The following is a 15,868-nucleotide window of genomic DNA, read 5'->3' as shown; positions in this document are numbered from 1 at the left end:
GTCTCATCAGGCTGCATAAGGATAGGGGCAGAACTGAACCTCTCTTTGAGCTACTCAAATGCTTCAATGGCCTCAGAAGTCCACTGGGCCATATTCGCACCTTTCCTGGTGAGATCGGTTAGAGGTTTAGCAATTACAGAAAAATTCTTAATGAATTTCCTGTAATAATTGGCAAAACCCAAAAATCTCTATATAGATTTCAAACCAATAGGCCTAAGCCATTCCTGCACAGCCTGAACCTTCACAGGGTCCATCTCAAAGCCCTCGCTGGAGACAATGTAGCCCAAAAAACGAATTTTCTGCACAGCGAACTCACATTTCTCCAACTTAGCAAAGAGTGAATTATCACTCAATAACTGCCAAACTTCACGTACACTCTGCCAATGGGACTCAAGATCTGGTGAATAAATCAAAATGTCATCCAAATACACAACCACATTCTTACCCATCAAAGGTCTCAGGATGTCATTAATAAGGTTCTGTAAAAATGCAGGTGCATTGGTAAGATCAAAAGGCATCAACAGACTCTCAATGTGACCTACCGGAGTGTTAAAAGCAGTATTCCATTCATCACCCTCCTTCACACGTAACAAATTGTATGCCCCCCGGAGATCAATTTTGGAGAACCACTTGGCCCCCACTAACTGGTTAAACAAGTCGGGAATTAATGGCAATGGGTAGGAATTGCGTACGGTAATCTTATTAATTTCACGAAAATCCAGACATGGACGTAAACCGCCTTCCTTTTCTTTAACAAAGAAGAATCCAACTGCCACAGGTGACTTAGAAGGTCTAATGTGACCAGCAGCCAGGCTAGTCTGTATGTACTCCTCCAAGGCCTTTCTTTCAGGGATAGTCAGATTAAACAAGCGACTTTTGGGAAGAGTAGCACCCGGAACAAACTCAATGGCGCAATCATAATCCCTATGAGGAGGTAAAACTTGCGACTCCTCCTCCGAAAAAACCCTCCAAAAATCTTGAATAGGTACAGGTAATTCTCCCTTTTCCACAGCCGCAATGTGACCATTACAACATTTATCATAGCACTTCGGAATCCAAGACTTAATCACACTAGTAGATCAGTCCAATAAAGGATTGTGCAGTCTTAACCAAGGCAATCCTAGAACAACTGGAGAGGGCAAATTATCCAAAATAACCAAGTCTAAAATTTCTTGGTGATCTCCATTAATAGTGAAAGGAAATGCAGCAGTCTTGTGAGTAATACATTTCAAATGAGTGTTATCAATTGCACCCACAGAAATAGATGATGACAAAGATTTGGATTTCAATTTAAGGTTTTCCAAAAACCCTTTATCAATCACATTAAGCGTTGAACCACAATCCACAAATACCTGAAATTCAATCAAATCTCCCTGCAGAGTAGTACTCCCAGAAAGAAACACTCCTGCAAAGCGTAAACAAGCTATACGGGCGTAACTGACCTTTTTTTTTTCTTTACTTAAACGACGCTCAGAATACTTAATCAAATGATTATCTTTACCACAATAAAGACACAAACCTTCGGCGAATCTCCGATCTCTTTCCTGAGAGCGGAGTGACATTGCCCCAACCTCCATTGGTTCTCCGCTGTCAGAGCAGATTTTCTGGGAACTAGGACCTCAAGTTACAGGAGTTTTTACATAATTAACCCTGGACCTCAATCTCCTGTCAACACGAACAGCTAACTGCATAGCTTCCTGCAGAGTCTAAGGTGCAGGGAATGCAATTAGCAAATCCTTAACCCTTTCACTCAGACCAGCATGAAATAAACATCTTACTGCAGAATCATTCCATTTAACTTCTGAAGCCCACCTCCTGAAGTGTGTGCAATAATTTTCAACCTCATCTGACCCCTGATTCAAACGTCTAAGTTCTGATTCAGCAGATGAGATTCGATCAGGATCGTCATATAATAGCCCCATAGCAGAAAAAAATTCTTCAACAGAACTTAAACACGGATCATTAGGCTGGAGACAAAAGGCCCAATCCTGTGGTTCTTTGCGCAAAAGTGACATAATAAAACCAATGCGCTGTGATTCATTCCCAGAGGATCTTGGTCTCAAACAAAAATATAACAAACAAGCATTTTTAAAGGAAAAAAAATTCTGCTGTTTACCATAAAAAAAATCAGGCAGTCCTAACCTTGGGTTCAACAAAATGCTCTCTAGGACAGCTACTCACGTGTTGCTGAAGCTCGGCCACCTCCAGAGACAATCCCTGCTGGCATTGAGCCAAATCCTGGACGGAAACCATACTGATCCCCGAACTTCTTTTCTTTTAGTTTTTTTTCTTTTTTTTTTTGGGCTGGACTTACTGTTATGATCTGCAACATAAACTAAGGAAAGATAGGGGAAAGCTGTCCCTACAGTAAGACTAAGCTGAATCCCTACGATGTAGCGGGCTGCCTGTTCCTTGTGAACAGACCCGCCTTAGTCATCGGCTAGTCTGAACGAAGACCTATTGAGTCAAGGGAGGGGTCCCTAAAATAACTAAGGACTGGGACAAAAATGGGACACCTCCTAAACAGAAGTAGATGCAGAGCACAAAAGACAAACAGACAAAACGTACTAGAGGTCCCAGAGGACCAAGCGAACTAGATAGAGATAGGCACTGAAGCACCTGGCTAGAGAGACAGTCAAACAACACTGAAGTCCAGCAAAGCCAGAAGGGCGGAGCTGGAATAAATAGGCAGATGGTCACGTGACCGCAAAACACAAGATAGCAAAACCTAACAGGAGGGTTCTAACAGGAATTTAGTGTATGGGGATGTGATGTGTGGGTGGGAATGGGGGTATGTTGTGTGTGGGGGAGGTTTAGTGTGGGGATGGTAGGATTTAGAGTGTGTGGGGATGGGGGTATGTAGTGTGTGAGTGATGGGGAGATTTAGTGTATTAGGGGTGGAGAAGATTTGAGGACATAAGTTTGGGGAGCAAGGAAGAGACAGGTGCAAACACAATATTGGGTGTGTAAGAAATTTGAAGACAATATGAGTAGCAAGTGGGTAGATGGGGCATGAATGAGGAAACGGTATTGGGGATGGTGCAGACAGTTTGATGAGTGGGTGAGTGGGTGCAGACACAGTATGGTGAGTGGGGAAATGGGTGCAGACACAGTATGATGAGTAGGGAGGATGTATAGAGGGATGGGTCCAGACACAGTATGGTTAGTGGAGGGATGGGTGCGAATGCAGTATGAGGAGTGAAGAAAGGGAAGGTATGCGGACACAGTATGGGGAGTGAGTGGGGATATGGATGCGGACACAGTATGGTGAGTGGGGTTAGGGTGCAGACAGTATGAGTAGCAAGGGGGAAAATGTATGAGGACAAAGTATGGAGAGCAAGGATGCTGGGATGGGTGCAGACAAAGTATGAGGAGTCGGGTTATGTGTGAGGAGGCAGTATGGAGAGTGAGGGGGTAAATATGTGAGGAGACAGTATGGTTAGAAGGGGGATAAGAGACTAAACAGTATGAGGAGGGAGGGTGAAATGTCTGTGGAGATTATTAAGGGGAATAGTGTGAGAAGACAGGATGAGGAGAGAAAAGTGTGAGTGGACACAGAATAGAGACTGAATCGTGTGGGGGGGTAGCATGGGGGACAGTGTAAGGGCACAGCCAGGAGGGGACAGTATGCCAAGGAGGGGGAGTGTGATGAGGGGGCATAATATGTAGACTGGGCCCTATAGGGTGGACACAGTGTGAAGAGAGGGCCCAGTATGGTAAGAAAGAGGGCAGTGTGGAGAACATGGTCCATAAAAGGGACAATGTGGGGGTGATATTTTGTGCAGGGAATATAGTAAGGGAAAATTATTTACTCAGGGGCTCAGCGTAGAGCAGATATTCTTATTCAGGAGCATTATAATGACACTGCTATCTTTAAGGGCATCGTGTGGGGATGTGCTGCAGAAGACCAGTGAGAATGGAAACCTGCAGATACGAGCTGTAGATCTGAAAACTCATCAAGGAGTCTGAACAAGATGAAGAAAAGAAAGAGAACATCATCTATAAGGTACCTGGATGTAAATGTTTTTTGGTGATACTGACTAATTCTTATGTTTGAATTTATGTTAGGAGCATTAAATAGATTGTCCAACTTTGTGATGAGTCTGCAGTCATTCTATGTGACTGCAAACTTCTGAATTCTCACAGTGCGCATTGCACGCTGACAGGATCCTTGGATGCCAGTGATTTGTATACAAGCGGTCATGTGCTGACTAGACATGCGTGGCCTCACTCAATGAAAATTAATTGAGCGAGGCCGGACACATCCAGTCATAATGTGGCCAGAAGTATAAAAATCGCATACTTTTGCTCACATGACTGTCCAATCTTGCCACCGGCAAGGGGGAATCCTAAGAGTGTGCAGTGCATACGCTGTGAGAATTCTGAAGTCTGCAGACATATAGAATCACTGCCGACTTTCATCTCAAACCTGGATGAGTCCTTTAATTATAAAATGAAGTCCTGTAGCATGCCAATCCTAACAGCGTGTGATATACTCACTGTCAGGAGTCAGCTCTGCTTGCTGGTTCCAGCAGTCATCACATGGCCACTTCACTCATATGTGCTTTTCAATCTTGCGGTCACGTGACAACAAGCTTCTCTTCCTGCTTTTTTCAGTATTTGGCCACGGCCCTACTATCTGTATTTGGTCAGTATTCAGTCAGTATTTTTTCTCAGGAGTGGGAGCCAAAACAAGGAGTGGGTGATAAATGCAGAATTGGTGACTTGTTTCTATTATACTTTTTCTCTGATTGTTCCTCACCTGGCTTTGGCTCTCACTCCTAAGAAAATATACTCATCGAATACTGACCAAATACTGATAAATGGGCTGCGGCCTTTCACTAAACATTGAGAGAATTAGGAAGAGCAGTTAGTCGGCATGTCACTGAGTGTGCAAATCGCATATGTCTTTGGGGGGAGGGGGGGAAGAGGTTGCAAAACTGAGTTCTTGCCCCAGGTGCCAGAAAACCTTGATATACCTCTGATTCCACAGCAGATGTATACATAGATTGCATTTCCAATCTTATTCATGCACAGTTTATGGTGATTATCATAAGGAACTACACCCTACAGTAAGGCCACGTTCACACGCTCAGTATTTGGTATGTATTTTACCTCAGTATTTGTAAGCCAATATCAGGAGAGGAACAATCAGAGGAAAAGTATAATAGAAACATGCCACTACGTCTGCATTTTTCACCCACTCCTGGATTTGGCTTACAAATACTGATGTAAAAAACTGACCAAATACTGAACGTGTGAATGTGGCCTAAAGCTAACCAAACAGAAGGGAAACATTCAATATTCCATGCAAATTTAACTTTGCTGAGATTAAATAAAAAAAAAAAATTCATGGAACTGCCCATAATAGTTGTTCAATTATTAATCAAAAGATAAAGACAAACTCAGCAACATTATTGAACGAATTTCCATTGAAGAATTTCTACACTTTTACAGTATATATCAGTGCATGGTCCAAATATTATTTAGGCTGACTTTTAATATAAGAAAAGAAAATCCCGGCACTCACGTGTTGATAATTAGTTGGTTTATTCCACAACTCACAAAAAAGACGTTTCAGCCTGTCCAAGGCTTTTTTCAATTGACAATTGAAAAAAGCCTTGGACAGGCTGAAACGTCTTTTTTGTGAGTTGTGGAATAAACCAACTAATTATCAACACGTGAGTGCCGGGATTTTCTTTTCCTATAGACATTGTTTTCCACGTGCACCACCCTAGCTACACGGAGTGCCGACTATTTTCTTTTGATACTGACTTTTAATATAAAGCCAAATTCTGTTGGAACCTTTGTAGTCACTAGCACAGTGCTCTATCTTTCATCCAGGCCTTGGACTTCCTCTCAAGGGTTGTCAAATCTCTCTCTATTTCTGCAGTATTCATTAAGAATAGTAAATGTGTGTAGTTTGCATTGCATAGCTCTTCAGCTCTCCAGACACGTTAAGCAGAGTCCTATTTTGACTGATTCTGCATGCCCAGAATGTGCTCTTTTCTATTTAAGCTCATCACAGCTTGGCAAATGCATCTGAATCTGCGTCACATTCATCCTGAATTGTTATGCCTAGATGGACAATGTATAATGGTAAGTTCATATATTTTCAATTTCTAAATAAGTGGGGTCAAAGCTACAAATCATTGAGCTGAACTGGTTTGTGGGAGGGTTATTTATAAGGAGCACTTGTGAGCATGATCATCTATCTTATAGTATTTACTTATACTGCTCACAACTATTTTTTTTCCTTATTATATTCCTTCCACATGAACGATCTTTGGAGATCATTCATAAAAAAATAGTGCAGACAATTGTGGAGTGGTTGGATAGATGACACAATTTACTCTTAGAAACACGTCCACCACTTCTGCATTTATCACCCACTCCTTGTTTTGGCTTACACCACATACTGAGGTAAATAACTCACCAAATACTCAAAATGTGCACGTGGCCTAAGTAGTATTTTCCTAATCTAATTAGGAACCAAGAATTGCTCTACAATTATTGCTTTACAGGACTGTGGAAACATTTAACTCTCTTGTATTGTCCCATCAAGCCACCAGCTAAACACAGTTCAGTTAAAGTGGCTTTCCCTCAAGCAAAATTACATTTTAATTAATAGATCTTGGAATAAATATAAGTTCTACTATTGGATATGTTTAAGAAAAATGTTCCTGTGCTGAGATAATCTTATAAATGTGCCCCTGCTGTGTACTGTGTAATGGCTGTGTCTGACCGTGCAGGTACATGGTCTGATCATACCACATCTCCTACCCAGAGGATGAAAGGGCTTATTAAATTGTTTTTAGCCCTAAATCTGTCCCTCTTAGTATTCCCTTTTTTAGCGCTCCACAGACCGCATTGCCTTTTATTTACATTTTCCAGTCCCTCTCTTAGGGTCAGCAGCAGGAGCAGCTTTGCACCTAATACCAATATCCTTCCTGTGCACTTCTCTCCCCTCCTTCCTTTTAACTTTTTTGAGGACCTGCGGCTGCTTCCATCCTAAACCACAGGACCTGCGGAGACGGGCCTCTCTTCCCAAGACACGTGGGCTGCGGCCGATCACATGGTCCGTGACCAGGAACCCGTGAGCGGACCTGCAGAGACGCTCCTCTCTTCCCTAGATACGTGGTCTGCGGCTGACCACGTGGTCTGCGACCAGGAACCCGGAAGCGGTGAGCACAACCAGCGGTCCGCAGCACACGGCACGTGGAGTGCCCATCGACCGGCACCACGCAGTGAGTCCTGCTCCTTCCCTCCACCGTTAACAATCACCGGGGTTGTGCAGGGGTGCACAACTCCAATAGGTGAGTGGCCTCTTGGCCGATTTTATCCCTCCAATTGCCCATTAGGTTCTTCACGTAGCGCGCTTCTCCTTCTCTTCCATTCCATGTGCAACTAGTAACATTTCTGGTGAGGGGCACAGAGATTCAAGTCACTGATAAGACACAGCAAGTTCATTAAGTGGTGTGCGCCTCTTAATCAATTTGGCGCTTTTTATTCCGGTCAGTATTTTTTCTCAGGAGTGGGTGATAAATGCAGAATTGGTAGCTTTTTTCTATTATACCTTTTCTCTGATTGTTCCTCTCCTATTCCGGAGAAAAAATACTGACCGAATAATGACCAAATACTGATAGTGGGGCTGTGGCCTAAGGGTTTATGCTTTACCTTAACAGTATTGTTTTTAAAGTACATATTGCTACATCAATTCATGAGATAATGGCATATGGACTGAGTATGAGTTTTTGAAATTCTCCCCACTCAGTGAAAGTCTTCTAGACTGCAGACCAATGTTATTCTATGAGGCAGTGCAGATCTGCATATTTTTTCTCATCTGTATTCGGCATGAGATAAAAATCACAGCACGCAGCAATTTCACTCCGAAATCTGATGGGTGTGAGAAAAAATGGATGCCAGATGACCATCAGTATGGCATCTGATTGTTACGGATACATTACAATTCTGTAGAATAGGAAACTGTAAATGGTCCTGTAAAAGATTAATAGCTGCTGAGTAAAAACATGTAATTTGTGTGCTGTCTGTATATAATCCAAGTGAGGTAAAAGTCGAACCACTTTCTAGATAAGAATGGGACCAATTTTTTTATCATTTCAATAGAAAATCCACTTAGGATTTCATATGAGGAGTTTTTTGAGCCTTTTGTTTTCCTAAGATTCAAGAGAGAAAACTCTTCAAAGCAGCCAGAAAAAGCAAAGAAAAAAGCAGCACTCACCGTTCCATAAAATAGTCCTTTATTCCATATCACAGCACATAAAGTGGTAAGCAGGGGGGAAGCAGCGAGTGTGAAGGACGACAGCCGTTTCACGTTACACCAACGCTTCTACGGGTCCAGGTCACATCAATAGCTTTTTTTCACTGCTGTACAACACCATGGATGCAAAAATTAACTCTTTACTACCCTAGATCAAGGATGGGAAAATGTACAATTTATCTGCTCTACGCTGCAACTGATCTTTCCTAGATCACAAAGTGTCTTGGCATTAATGCCTTCCTATGCTCTAGACTACCAAAGATACCGCTTGTGAAAATACAGCTTTTCTTCTTAATTATGCCACACAAATTCAGTAAGCCAGGAGCTATATGCTTTTATCTTCATGTTGACTTCAGCATTGGCGTTCTACTTTGGTTGATTAACACAGGCTATTGTTTGAATAATCCTGAATGTTGACACTTGAGTTGAGATGTACTGCAAAATATTGTCTGTAAAATCTTGCAAGATAGAAACATGGAGCAATACTGTGATAATATGCTGGCTGATTACATATTATACCAAACCATGCAAGTTGATTAAATGCTCAAACAATGAGTCATGAGCCTCATCCACCTTGATTCCTGACCCTTGACTTGTGAATGATGGCGGCAAGGACAATTGATCTATAAAAAAGGGGTCTCTGCCTCTATTCTGGGTCACTCTACAGCATGTCAGCTTAGGGGACTACAGCCTCAGTTAGAGAAAAACAGATCAGCTCCATTGACCATTGCTGAACCAGACAGACATCCGGACAAGCCAGATTGAAACCAGCCGGTCATCTGGCCCCATGGAATCACTCGGAGAGGACAGGGTGGGACCCTCGGGTCTCCTGGCTTTGTATCTCAATGGACTGTCAGCTTCCTAAGCTTGCCGCTACTTCCTCTCTGTGGGGGCCCACCTAAAGTGGGGGGCCACTAATAGAGGTAGATGGCCCTGGAAGTCCCAAAGTCACAGCTGTTCTATCCCATGCGGGCCAGGGTAAGGGTTAGGCTATGTGCCCACGATGCAGAAATGCTCCGGATTTTTTCCTGAGCATTTCTGCATCTCCCTGGCAGAAAAAACGCATGCGGATTGTCCATGCATTTTTCCTGCCAGGGACATGCGGATGTGAAGCGTTGTTCACATACATTTCCGCATGCGGGTTGTCAAGCGCTTTCCAAGCTATTTTAGCATCACTTGGAAAGTGCTTGACAACTTGGTCACACTATATAAATCCATGCAAACGGCATGGAAATATATAGTGTGACCTTAAAGAATGGTAAAAAATAAAAAAATAAATCTATACTTACCTTCTGATGGCCCCTCAGTCTTTATTCGCTCCATCCTGGCTTGCCGGAAGCTCACGGTACACTGAAGGACCTGCCGACATCAGCGTCGCGTGACTCGTCACATGACTAAATGACGTCATGGCAGGTCCTTCAGTCCACCGCGATCTGCCGGCAAGCAAAGACAAGGAGACCGGGGGCCATCAGAAGGTAAATATAATATTCTTTTTTTTACAGGTTTTATGGTACCCGGGTCCAGAGGAGAGTCTCCTCTCCTCCAGACCTGGGTACCTTCCGCACATTGAAACGCTTGGATTCCGCATGTACAGGTGCAGTGATGCGGAATCCAAGTGATTCAATGCAAGTCAATGGCAGCGAAAATGCAGCTCTTCTGCAAAATAATTGGTAGCATTGCATTTTTTTCTTCAATGATAACACGCAGCGGAAATTTCCGCAGCATGTGCATAGCACATGCGGATTATCATTGGGGAACATGGCAGGCCTTCTACCATGCATTTTTTAAGCGTTTCTGCAGTGTTTTTGCTGCTGCGGAAACGCTTAAAAAACACATCGTGGGCACACAGCCTTAGACTGTGTAATGTTGTACCATCTTGGGTATTTGCTGGGACTGTTCTATCTGTTTATTGTCCGCTTTGTGGGTCAATAAAGTATTGCCACACTGTTTTACCCTCACCCTGTGTTGTCTGAGTAGTATTACGTCCTCAGAAGACCCGGGTCTTCACACAGCTATTAGCCTCTTTTATGCTTTTGTTCCTAGGGATGTTATCATTAACCGATTAGTTAAGCTAGCAAATTAAGACTATTTTTGGGGTCTATTTATTTGCTGCTATTTTGGATTGTCCAGTTTACAGATAACATAGTGACTCCATGTTCTGCTATACAGGGTTCATGCACAGATAGGCACCAACTTAAACTTCATATTAAGATTTAGGATATTGTGCTAAATTTTTGTGCACTCATAATTGTGAACATTTCACAATACAATTTGTGCTATGTGGTCAGTAAAGTACAGCAAATTATATAAAGATAGGAAGGCTATTTTTTGGAATATTATGTATTTATTGCTCTTGGGTAGTAGTATACACTTCATTCTATGGCCTACTGGCATATGCTGTATATATGCAACCGTTTTGAAGACAAAGAGATTGTTTGAAAACATACAAGCAGTCTTAAATTGATGTAATTAAGTTTTCCCTGTTTTCTTACTCATTACCAGACACACATTACAATGTACAGTATACTAGCTACAAAAAATAAAACAAATAGCATTTTAAACAGAAATTAGCATTTTGGTTGTTCATTATTTTTAATGAATTATTCAGCAAGCAATCATGAGAAATGAATGTGCATAGAGAAACTGTGATGTTTATATTAGAGAAAAGCAACGAGAATCTGTATAGTGCAGCTTATAAACTGTTTGCCAAAATGTTCATCATAAAACTTAGAGAACTTTTCTGTTACTGTAAAGTAAAAGTTTTATATTAGTTTTGCTGTAATAATGACTATAACTGCGCCGACTGAGTTACTGAGCAGAATAACCAAGCTAACAAATGTTCATTGCATAACTCATTATGTGCCAGTCAAAAATGTTGATTAGGACTAGAAACTGATACATAGTATACCCCAACAATCAGCTATTACACGGCCATCAGAAGTACATAGCGTATGGAGCTGTAACACCACTGTGCACTGTGCAGTTGCTGTTCTTGCACAACCCCTGGCAAAAATTATGGAATCACCAGACTCGGAGGATGTTCATTCAGTTGCTTAATGTTGTTGAAAAAAAGCAGATCACTGACATGGCACAAAACTAAAGTAATTTCAAATGGCAACTTTAGGGCTTTAAGAAACACTAAAAGAAATCAAGATTAAAAATGTGGTATTCAGTAAGGGTAATTTTTTTCAGACCAAGCAGAGTGAAAAAATTATGGAATCACTCAATTCTGAGGAAAAAAATATGGAATCACCCTGTAAATTTTCATTTACAAAACTAACACCTGCATCAAATTATATCTGCTCATTAGTCTGCATCTAAAAAGGAGTGATCACACCTTAGAGAGCTGTTACACCAAGTGGACTGACATGAATCATGGCTCCAACACGAGAGATGTCAATTGAAACAAAGGAGAGGATTATCAAACTCTTAAAAGAAGGTAAATCATCACGCAATGTTGCAAAAGATGTTGGTTGTTCACAGTCAGCTGTGTCTAAAATCTGGACCAAATACAAACAACATGGGAAGGTTGTTAAAGGCAAACATACTGGTAGACCAAGGAAGACATCAAAGCGTCAAGACCGGAAACTAAAAGCAATATGTCTCCAAAACAGGAAATGCACAACAAAACAAATGAGGAACGAATGGGAGGAAACTGGTGTCAATGTCTGTGACCAAACTGTAAGAAACCGCCTAAAGGAAATGGGATTTACATACAGAAAAGCTAAACATAAGCCATCATTAACACCTAAACAGAAAACAACAAGGTTACAATGGGCTAAGGAAAAGCAATCGTGGACTGTAGATAACTGGATGAAAGACATATTCAGTGATGAATCGCGAATCTGCATTGGGCAAGGTGATGATTCTGTAACTTTTGTTTGCTGCCATTCCAATGAGATTTATAAAGATGACTGCATGAAGAGAACATGCAAATTTCCACAGTCATTGATGATATGGGGCTGCATGTCAAGTAAAGGCACTGGGGAGATGGCTGTCATTACATGTTCAATAAATGCCCAAGTTTGCATTGATATATTGGACAGTTTTCTTATCCCATCAATTTAAAGGATGTTTGGGGATGATGACATCATTTTTCAAGATGATAACGCATCCTACCATAGAGCAAAAACTGTGAAAACATTTCTTGAAAGAAGACACATAAGGTCAATGTCATGGCCTGCAAATAGTCCGGATCTCAATCCAATTAAAAATCTTTGGTGGAAGTTGAAGAAAATGGTCCATGACAAGCTCCAACCTGCAAAACTGATCTGGCAACAGCAATCAGAGAAAGTTGGAGCCAGATTGATGAAGAGTACTGTTTGTCACTTATTAAGTCCATGCCTCAGAGACTGCAAGCTGTTATTAAAGCCAGAGGTGGTGCAACAAAATACTAGTGATGTACTTTAGTCTTCTTTTGTGTGTTTGTTTTTCATGATTCCATAATTTTTTCCTCAGAATTGAGTGATTCCATAATTTTTTCCCTCTGCTTGGTCTGAAAAAATTTACCCTTACTGAGAACCACATTTTTAATCTTGATTTCTTTTAGTGTTTCTTAAAGCCCTATAGTTGCCATTTGAAATGACTTTAGTTTTGTGCCATGTCTGTGATCTGCTTTTTTTCAACAACATTAAACAACTGAATGAACATCCTCCGAGCCCGGTGATTCCATAATTTTTGCCATGGGTAGTATATTGCAGCTCAGCTTAAAGGGAATCTGTCAATAGGATCAACCCTCCTAAGCCGTCTATATAAGCATGCAGGTCATAGGAAGCTCAATAAAATGATACCTTGACATATGCACTCCAATGTCTTATTTCAGAGAAATCCACGTTTTTTTTAATATCTAAATGATCTGTTAAGATCTCTGGGCAGGACACAGATCTCTAGGAGAATCTGCCTCCAGAACTTATTTTAAATTAAAGGTGGGGTGACCAGTGTGAGACATGTAATGACTGACTATAAATAGAAAAATGCTCTCAGCACTCCAATATGGACACTTAGATAGGGCAATCTGTCCAAATACAGACACACCGTCAAAGAAGTCTCAAGGAGTCCACTTGGTAAGATACACAAATTAATCAAATAAACAGCGTCCAGAATCGGGTGAAAAAAATCCCAAAGATTCTTTATTTTGCCATAGATGTGATGTTTCGACCTGCCATAGGTCTTTTTCAGGCATACAGGATAATTTAACATTAGTGATGAGCAAATGTGCTCGCCACTGCTCGGTACTCGCCCGAGCATCTCACTGCTCGAGATGCTCGGTGCTCTGCCAGTATTTCCTTGAAGCTTGGGCGGGAGCTCGGCTCCCCTCCCTACATGTTTGGCGCTCTTTACAGAGCCAATGAACATGCAGGGATTGCCTGCCACACACTGTAATACCGTAGCCATGTTGGTTGTGGCATTACAGTGATTGACTGGCCGCACAGCATCATCAGGTCTATATAAGACCTGGCGCTGCCATGCTCATCACAGTCTACCGCGGAAACAGGCAGTGTAAGGAGAGATGCTGCTGAGCTAGGTAGAGATTTGCTTGTTTATTAGTTAGTATAGATATACCACAACATCTATATATATCCATCTGAACTAACAGTCCTTCTGAGGACTAATCCAGCTGCATGTTTTCAGTGGTGAAGGTGATAGCAGGTGATAGTAGGAGTTAGGCAGGCAGGCAGTGTATGTGGCAGACTGCAGTGCATATAGCAAGAGGGTCCACAGAACGTCTGGTTAGTCTAGGTATTCCACAACATATATATACAGTACAGACAAAGTTTGGACACACCTTCTCATTTAAAGATTTTTCTGTATTTTCATAACTATGAAAATTGCACATTCACACAGAAGGCATCAAAACTATGAATTAACACATGTGGAATTATATACTTAACAAAAAAAGTGTGAAACAACTGAAAATATGTCTTATATTCTAGGTTCTTCAAAGTAGCCACCTTTTGCTTTGATGACTGCTTTGCACACTCTTGACATTCTCTTGATGAGCTTCAAGAGGTAGTCACCGGAAATGGTTTTCACTTCACAGGTGTGCCCTGTCAGGTTTAATAAGTGGGATTTCTTGCCTTATAAATGGGTTTGGGACCATCAGTTGTGTTGTGCAGAAGTCTGGTGGATACACAGCTGATAGTCCTACTGAATAGGCTGTTAGCTGCTTTTTTCTTGCCATAATACAAATTCTAAGTAAAGAAAAATGAGTGGCCATCATTACTTTTAGAAATGAAGGTCAGTCAGTGTGAAAAATTGGGAAAACTTTGAAAGTGTCCCCAAGTGCAGTTGCAAAAACCATCAAGCACTACAAAGAAACTGGCTCACATGAGGACCGCCCCAGGAAAGGAAGACCAAGAGTCACCTCTGCTTCTGAGGATAAGTTTATCCGAGTCACCAACCTCAGAAGTCGCAGGTTAACAGCAGCTCAGATTAGAGACCAGGTCAATGCCATACAGAGTTCTAGCAGTAGACACATCTCTTCAGCAACTATTAAGAGGAGACTTTGTGCAGCAGGCCTTCATGGTAAAATAGCTGCTAGGAAACCACTGCTAAGGACAGGAAACAAGCAGAAGAGACTTGTTTGGGCTAAAGAGCGCAAGGAATGGACATTAGACCAGTGGAAATCTGTGCTTTGGTCTGATGAGTCCAAATTTGAGATCTTTGGTTCCAACCACCGTGTCTTTTTGCGACGCAGAAAAGGTGAACGGATGGACTCTATATGCCTAGTTCCCACCGTGAAGGATGGAGGAGGAGGTGTGATGGCGTGGGGGTGCTTTGCTGGTGACACTGTTGGGGATTTATTCAAAATTGAAGGCATACTGAACCAGCATGGCTACCACAGCATCTTGCAGCGGCATGCTATTCCATCCGGTTTGCGTTTAGTTGGACCATCATTTATTTTTCAACAGGACAATGACCCCAAACACACCTCCAGGCTGTGTAAGGGCTATTTGACCAAGAAGGAGAGTTTTGGGTTGCTACGCCAGATGACTTAGCCTCCACAGTCACAAGACCTGAACCCAATCAAGGTGGTTTTGTGTGAGCTGGACCACAGAGTGAAGGCAAAAGGGCCAACAAGTGCTAAGCATCTCAGGAAACTCCTTCAAGATTGTTGGAAGACCATTTCCGGTGACTACCTCTTGAAGCTCATCAAGAGAATGCCAAGAGTGTGCAAAGCAGTCATCAAAGCAAAAGGTGGCTACTTTGAAGAACCTAGAATATAAGACATATTTTCAGTTGTTTCACACTTTTTTGTTAAGTATATAATTCCACATGTGTTAATTCATAATTTTGATGCCTTCAGTGTGAATGTACAATGTTCAAAGTCATGAAAATATAGAAAAATCTTTAAATGAGAAGGTGTGTCCAAACTTTGGGTCTGTACTGTATATATATACACTACAGTGTCACCAGCAAAGCACCCCCACACCATCACCCCTCCTCCTCCATGCTTCACGGTGGGAACCAGGCATGTAGAGTCCATCCGTTCACCTTTTCTGCGTCGCACAAAGACCCGGTGGTTGGAACCAAAGATCTCAAATTTAGACTCATCAGACCAAAGCACAGATTTCCACTGGTCTAATG

Source organism: Phyllobates terribilis, unplaced genomic scaffold, assembly GCF_046119375.1.
Source record: "Phyllobates terribilis strain yellow unplaced genomic scaffold, ASM4611937v1 Scaffold_1__5_contigs__length_1240528914, whole genome shotgun sequence".
In the NCBI taxonomy this organism is placed as follows: Eukaryota; Metazoa; Chordata; class Amphibia; order Anura; family Dendrobatidae; genus Phyllobates; species Phyllobates terribilis.
The sequence above is the reverse complement of the archived record's forward strand: the minus strand, read 5'-3'. Positions refer to the sequence as shown.